The sequence below is a fragment of the Camellia sinensis genome, chromosome 10 (assembly GCF_055761805.1).
Source record: "Camellia sinensis isolate YWXY chromosome 10, ASM5576180v1, whole genome shotgun sequence".
NCBI lineage: Eukaryota > Viridiplantae > Streptophyta > Magnoliopsida > Ericales > Theaceae > Camellia > Camellia sinensis.
Genome location: NC_138970.1, coordinates 69,114,327 through 69,122,281, shown reverse-complemented (window position 1 = coordinate 69,122,281; position 7,955 = coordinate 69,114,327). Strand labels below are relative to the sequence as shown.

General features: G+C 34.1%; 1 long non-coding RNA gene across 1 annotated transcript; it reads right to left on the bottom strand.

Moving 5' to 3' along the window:
• Window positions 1–1,972: 1,972 nt before the first annotated feature.
• LOC114302114 (uncharacterized) lies at window positions 1,973–5,021 on the bottom strand. The gene is made up of 3 exons (XR_014343279.1): window positions 4,825–5,021; window positions 2,771–2,819; window positions 1,973–2,211 (listed from the first exon to the last, which is right to left on the bottom strand). It is a non-coding gene; the product is annotated as an uncharacterized LOC114302114 (long non-coding RNA).
• Between the last annotated feature and the right edge of the window lie 2,934 nt (window positions 5,022–7,955).

Genomic DNA, 7,955 nt, shown 5'->3' with positions numbered 1-7,955 from the left:
CAATGGAATACATCCCCTTCTCAAATTCACCTAATTTTGTCAAAAATGCTATACATGTACAATGTATCAAGATGTGACAATGCTCAATGCAAATGGATGAGAAATTAGTTTCAATTCACCTAATCCTCATGCAATTTCTACAACAATCATAGTTATCATCCACCGATAGCCTAAAACAAATATTTCTAAACAGGTATAAAATCTCCAAATACAGATAAACTTTACAAATTTCAAGATGTAAGTGATAATACATATTCAGCTCCACCATCCATACCAATATCCATCCAATTTCACATTTCCAACATCAATTTAATTTATTTATACAAAATAAATATTTGAGACATTTAGGGCAAAACCCATTTTCTTCCGAAATCCATTCCAAGTATCAAAATCAATAATTTTATCACAACTCAACCTCATTTCCACTTCCACAACCATTTTACATACATCCATTTGAAAACCCCTATTTTGATTGTAAACCAAAATCGTAAGTTTGTTCAAAATCTTCCAAAACCACAAGATTGTTTTATACAAACAAATAGACAAGTTAAAACTTATAAAAAAGTGTAGAGGATCCCTACCTCAAAGCTAAAAGATGAGATAAACACAAATAAAACTTGGATGAAACCGAAAGCCAACTCTATTCGGATGAAAATGAAGCTCTAGGTGCGCTCTACCTATTTAACAAAGGGAGTAGGGTGAAGAAATCACTACATCTTGCTGTTTTTGTAGAAAGAATGTAGGTTTTAGAGAGAGACAGAGTCTAGGAATGTTTAGAGAGAGAGAGAGGGACGAAAAAGTGATGTAAAAAGTGACTTTTACGAACTGATATACGTAAAGACCACTTGAGCATAAGAAGTGACGCTCGAGCGTCCAGACACAAAAGTGATTACCACTCGAGCACAGGAAGTGACGCTCGAGCGTCAAGACACATAGAAAAAGGCAACATCCCTTGAGCGCAAGAAGTGACGCTCGAGTGGAGAATATACATTCTTAGAAATTTTACAGTCAGATGCCTACCGCTCGAGCTCAAGAAGTGTCGTTCAAGCGCATGACCGCTCGAGCACAGAAAGAACCGCTTGAGCGTAGAATACACTCTCTCAGTAGTTTTGCAGACCTGCCAAAATGCTGGGAGTTGACAAAGACCGCTCGAATATGGAGGCCAAAATCTAGGCAACCAAAGTTTTGAAAAACAAGCTATCAACCCGTTCCAAATGCAACCAACACATCCCAATAGCCAAACTCAAGGAGGGAAAAGAGGAATAAGACATGAACAACAATACAAAACAATGAAATCCAAATCCAGAATATCAGATAGGTCAGGTCTAAACTAGAATCGTTATAGTTATAGTAACACCTACTACAAAAAATTTGACTTTTTGCGACGACAAAATGCCGTCGCAAAACCGTCTCAAAAGGTTTTTTGCGACGGCAAATGACTTTTAGCGACAACAAGTGGGGGGTCGCAACAAAGGGGGTCACAAAAAGGTTTTAGCGACGGCACGTTGCCGTCGCCTTTTTTTTGCGATGGCAAAATGGCCTTTTTTGCGACGGAATTTTTTCGTCGCCATTAATATTAAAAATTTTGAGATTTTTTGAGACGAAACTACGTTGCCGTCGCTAAAGGTGTTATTTGAGACAGCAAAAATGCCATCGCTAAAGAATTTTTATTGCGGCGGGGATACCTGTCGTCGCTAAAAAATATTTGAGACAGCACAATGCGCCATCGCTAAAAGATTATTTGCGACGGCAAATAGTACTGTCGCAAAAGGCTTTTATTAAAAATTATTAAAAATTATAAAATATCTGTTTTTTGCGACGGTTTGGTGTCGTCGCAAAAAAAAAAAAAAAAAAAAACCATGCTGTAAATTAATTAAAAAATATTAAAATTACCTGTATTCAATGAAAAACAATTTAAAAAAAAAGCCAATAATTGCATAATAATATAAAAATTCCTGTATAAAAATGATAATTTCTCGATAATAAACATATTCTTGCATTCATAACGATACATTAACAAAATTAACCCAGTAGATAATGTTCCATAATACATATATAATGTTTAAATACATAATGTTATTCATAATTCAAAATAACATATATCAAAATTAAAAGTTTTCCTCAGCATTCTCCGTGGTACAAAAACAAAAATTAGTGACATTCTTCACAGGCATGAAAGCCATAATAAGCAAACTCCTACTTCGGAAATATCTGAAAAATAAAATAAAAATAATTAATGACAATATAATTATGTGTTAATATGTTAACATGTATTATTAGGAAGTGTGATGCTGTGTATAAATTGCCTTCAGAAGTGCCTAATATTGGTATCATTCTCAATTCAAAAAAGCTTGTACCAAACATGGGTATAGCGACCCAGAAATTATGGGCTGGGTTGGGAACACTTGCATGGTTGTGTGTCAGCCCAATTACAAGCATTCAAGTGTTCAATTTGTTGCTACTTCTATTGAAAAATATTAGCATGTCCTCTTATTATTTAGTGAACATGTAACCACATGATTTTCTGGGAAAACCAGATAACTTCTTGGATTGAGGGACCTATATAGTACATGCATGCCAAAATAAAAAGACAGTTCAATTATGTCTCATGGTTGTACTGAAAAAAAGCAACCTCTCCTATGGGATTTTTTGCATAAAGAGGCAAGCTCCATGTTCCTCATTTGCCTTAGAATTAGAGGATACAATCATACACAATCTAAGAAACCTAGTATTTTACAATATGGAAGATGAAAGATTCAAGAACACATACCCATACCCAAGGCAGAGAGCACAACGAGGTTGTGCTGCTTAATGAGCCTCTGCAACACACGAAAGATTTTGGTCATTGGCAAATTCCAAGAAAATACAGAAACCACTAAAGCGTATTCAATGAGAAGATACAATTAAAGAACCAAAACAATCTGTAAAATATTTCATGTTCATCTACCATGAGCAGAGAACACCATCTTCATTGAAGAATGAGGATCTAAAATATTCAGATTCAAGAACAATATTCTTGGAATATTCAATGATCAATGATTGTTCAAGAGTAACGAGACTATTGGAATCAAATCACCAAATGTATCAAGGATTCTAACAATGGAGAACGGCACATTGATCCATTATCAGATTAAACAGAACCAAAAATCAAGATATTAAGTTTGTACGATCATGCAAATCATAACAATTCAAATGTAAATGCTCAAATGTCCAGTATCTAGGTAGCTGGCTGGTGTGCCACACCACAAACTTCCCTTTTACATGGGAGCTTCTATTTCAAGAACATTCCAGCTTCATTGTAGGAACCTGTTCTACAATGGTTGCTTTTTTTTCTTTTTCTTTAATTCCGCTTTCTTTTTCTTTATAATGATCTTTTGCCTTTTCTGCACACGTTATGCTTCTGTGATCACTCAGCAACTTGTCTCCATGTTTTTTATTTTTTCAATCTTTTTTCGGTATTTAGTTTTGTATTTTATTAGGTAAAGCTACGGATATATTGCACAATTTCTGTGGATTTTCTCGTTCATGACCATTTCAGATATCTTGAAGTCTGGCAATAGCTGCATAAATTGATAAATATAGCACTCCTATAGATGAAGTCGCATCGCGTGTGTTTAGTTACTACAGTATTCAGTAAACCCACCCACAACTTTTTCAATTAATTAAATTAAGTGTGTAGTAGAGTAGGTTATATACACAAAAATAGAGTTCTAGCCATGGCTACATCATTTTGGAATTGTATTAAAAAAAAATTAAGAATGAAATTCTAAAGCCAACAATATTTTCATGAAAACCATGAAGAGTGTGACAGCTCTCATGCCACCTGACAACCAAAGTAAACAATCATGGCTTGAAGCAACCCAATTAGAGGCATAACCACAACAAAACAACCATGGTCTGAACCAACTCAAAGAGGCACAACCTCCACCACTGTGGAAAATTCAAACCTATTCCACTTAATTTTAGATGAATTCAGGCACATTCCTAAGTTGAAAAAAATTACAAGTAATCTCACTTTTTCTAAGTTAAATACGCTGAAAAAAATCAAATAATCTATAATCTAGAATTGTAATCAAACAACATCAATTGACCTTTTTTTAATCAAATAATCAAACTAAACCCAAAGATTTATTTATAAAAAAACAAAATTCAAATGCATTAAGAAATGAATTGAACAAATACAAATTCTATTATGTATTAAAATTAAGTTAAATTTTTTTATACATATTAAAATTAAGTTAATTTTTTTTATACATACCTTGGCAGTTTAAAGGTGTAGCAGTAACTAATGTCCCTAAGGGCAGCAGGTATCCCCCGAATCCTTTCTTTCTTTCTCACAATAATCTCACAAGATTTGTTTCCTTTCTTTCTTTCGCTTTCCTCTTTTTTTCCCTTTTTTAAAACTCAAAGAAAATGACAATGTAAAGAAACCCAATAATGGAGGTGGATGTATGAATAACAGTCATAAAATAGCTTAGCTACGTCAAATCCAATGCTTAACGTGAGAGGAAAACAACATTTGGGATAAGACGAAAAATAAAGCAAAACCCAGATCACATTGATGAAAACATGTTAGATTTTTTGTAAGAAAAACCTAATTACAGATAGGATTCACATATACGATTCGCATAAACAACTCCAAAACAGAGGAAGGCTGAGAAGAGAGGGGGAAAAAACCTAGATTAGGATTTCTGCAACAGAAGAAGGAAGCAATTTTGTGCATCGTGTTTAATTTTCTGCATTTAGTTTTTGTCCTCATTGGTTCATGGTGGGCATTAGACAAAACAACAAATCAAAAAATTCAAGAAAAAAGCTTTTAGTTACCTAATCGCAGACTCTTCACAAGATTGGAGGGTATTCTGATCGATGTACCAATACCGATTTGATGCCCTCTTGTGCAAAGGTGGCGCTGGGTGGTGGTGGTGGTGGCCGAGGTGGAGCTTCTGGCCGTTGTCTCTCACTCTCGCTCCCTCTCTTTTACATGCCTTTTGATGGACCCTTTCATTTTCTTTTTGATTAGAAGTCAGAAGAAGCCAAAAGTTAATGTATTTTGATGTATATTTTTTTTAATATTTGTTTTGGCATTTGGCGCCTGAATTTTTTTAATTTTGGCGCTATTCTTTTTGGATCATAGCTTTCACGATAGAAATTGAGTATAATGTAAAGTTAAGGTAGCGTTTGGTAACATTTATGTTTTTGGTTTATATTTACAAAAATTTTATAAATTAGTTTTTGTTTATTTTTAGAAAAACATAAATTACAAACACCTTTGGTTTGAACAAAATGTTTAAAAAAATTTAAAAACACAAACTAAAAAAATATGTTTGTTCATGCCTAAAATATTTATATTTATTTTTATTATTTATGACAATGGGATCACACATTATAATTGAAAAAAAATTAATTAAAAAAATAATTGAAAAAAAAGATTAATTGAAAAAAAAATTAATTGGGGAAAAAATATTTGAAAAAAAAAGATTAGTTGAAAAAAAAAATATTTGAAAAAAAAAATTAATTGAAGATGGTAGAGGTGAAGTAGCAACAATGGTACAGTGGTGGTAGTGTAATAGCATTTGCAGTAGTGGTGAAGGTGGTAGAGGAGATGGGTGATGAGAGAGAGATGAGTGAGAGACAAATAGAGAAGAGAGATAGAGAGAGAGAGAGAGAGACAGAGTGATGAGCGAGAGAGAGGCAAAGTGGTCGCTAAAAATGCATTTTCTTGTAGTGGAGAGCTCGATAAATAGAGAAGAGGGGAGGGAGAGAGTGAGCAAGGTGAACACAATGGGGGAGAAAGACAGACATACAGGCAAATATAGAGAGAGAAAGCTAGTAATATCTGAAAACAAATATCTTCTGGAAAACAAGTAAGACGATGTGCAATATCTGAAGGAAGCTAGTAAAGGCATCCAACACAAATAAGACCCATCAAAACTTCAAAAAATACCCAAAAAATTCATAAATAAATAAAAATTTTAAAAATTATAAACACAACCCAATGCATGTCTTCTGGAAAAACAACAACAAAAGGATACTCCTTGCATGTTCTTGGAAAAATAGAATGGTTGGCCCTGCAAAACCATCATCACTACTTTCTAAGCCTTGAAAAGTATTACTAGCCCACAATATTTGCATAAAATACAAATAAGAAAGATATGGACAGAATATAATGGGAAATAACCAGCACACGGTTATCCGTGCCATGATGCAGTGATAACAGAGGTGATGACACAATATCTGCAGCCTTCATTCATGCTTCCACTAGGCCACACACATATTTGCACTCATATAAATGATTTTCTAGGCTTGTCAGGTCATATGTGATGACATTCTAGAGGGTTGGGAAAAATGATAATGTTAAACCAGTGTTATCTTCCCCCGTTGAAGTTTCAATGGTACCTCCTTATATCAAACTCAATTCTTCATTGAATAATAAAACAATTCTAATAAGTAATCGACATGTCTGCATATCACAGTAATTGTAATAAGCATCAATCTAGTCAGTCCGTCCGACAAGCCAAATTGAACAAGGTGATTTAGATAGAGCAAAACTTCAAATCTTCCTAGAATCAAAATTTGAAAGCAAACAAGTAACGGAGCTGTTACTACATGCACCTATGAAGCATGGATACGAATACAGGATGCCGATACAATATGATGCGGATATCGTGATACGACAAAAACTAAAAAAAATAGGATACAGGTATGCCTAAGATACGTTCATGAAAAAGAAGTTATAGTTTCTAACATTGTATTATACATAAGCTCAACTTTAGGAACTAGGTATTGGTTTGAGAGTCAATAGTCAATTTACATTTTTTTTTTAGTAGGTCTTATAAAAATTTCATTTCAATATCATGTCTAAATTGTTTATATCTCCCTTGTTCTTTTCCCTTTCACACCTAAAAGTGTTATATGCTAATGTGTTGTAGACAAGTTTACTTGCTCTTTCAATTGTTAAAATCTGATTTTAGTCATATTATTTTCTTCTTTTCTAAGAGATAAATTGAGTATTTAAAACTATTCTTGTTTTTATTTTAACAATTATACTCTATAGCTATGTAAGAAATATTACAATCTCATTTTCATAATAGTTTAGATACATGACTTATCCAAAAGTATCCAATACTTGTCAAAATTCAAGAAAATTAATTTCAATACTAGACGTTTAGAAACTACCCGTGAGTATTCAAAATGTATTAGCATCTGATAAGGATAAGGATATGATACGAATACAACTACCTTCTTGAAATATCAATGCTTCATAGATGTGCACCCATAAGAAGGCACATATTGTACGCCCGTCATAATAACAACATAAAATTTTGTAACATAAACCACTTAATGGAATAACTATTCTCATCGCAAAAAATATAAATTTCACTTTAAAATGCACATCATAAATTTTTCATTCGTAACTTTTAACACCCCCACAAATATTTCTAAATTTTCACCACCAAAAAATAAAATAAAATAAAAAAAATCCTAACTTTATGTGCCTACAAAATAGATTTCCCCAAGAAGAAAACGTTGTAGTAACAGGCATGAAGGCGAACTAATCAAATCAATACATATATATATATATATATATAGAGCGTGAGAGAGAGAGAGAGAGAGAGAGAGACCTCGACAGTCAGGGAAGAGCTTGATGAACCAGGCGTGAAGGCGAACTCCATCGGAAGATCTGAGCCATACATCTTCGTAGGTGAGGTGGAGACGAGAAGGAGTGATAGGGTAGGACTTGGTGAGGCCAGGCAACATCGGAAGATCTGCTGCTACTCCAACGGTGCTCCTCCGATGACGACGCAGCACCGACGACGACGATGACGCTGCTCCGACGCCGCTCGTTGTCGATCGAGAGAGAGAGGGGGGGTAAGAAGAGATTAGGGATTTTTGGGTTTGAGATTGGGGATTTTTTGTTTTGAGGGGAGGGGGGGAGACGGGAGCGGGAATGGAAA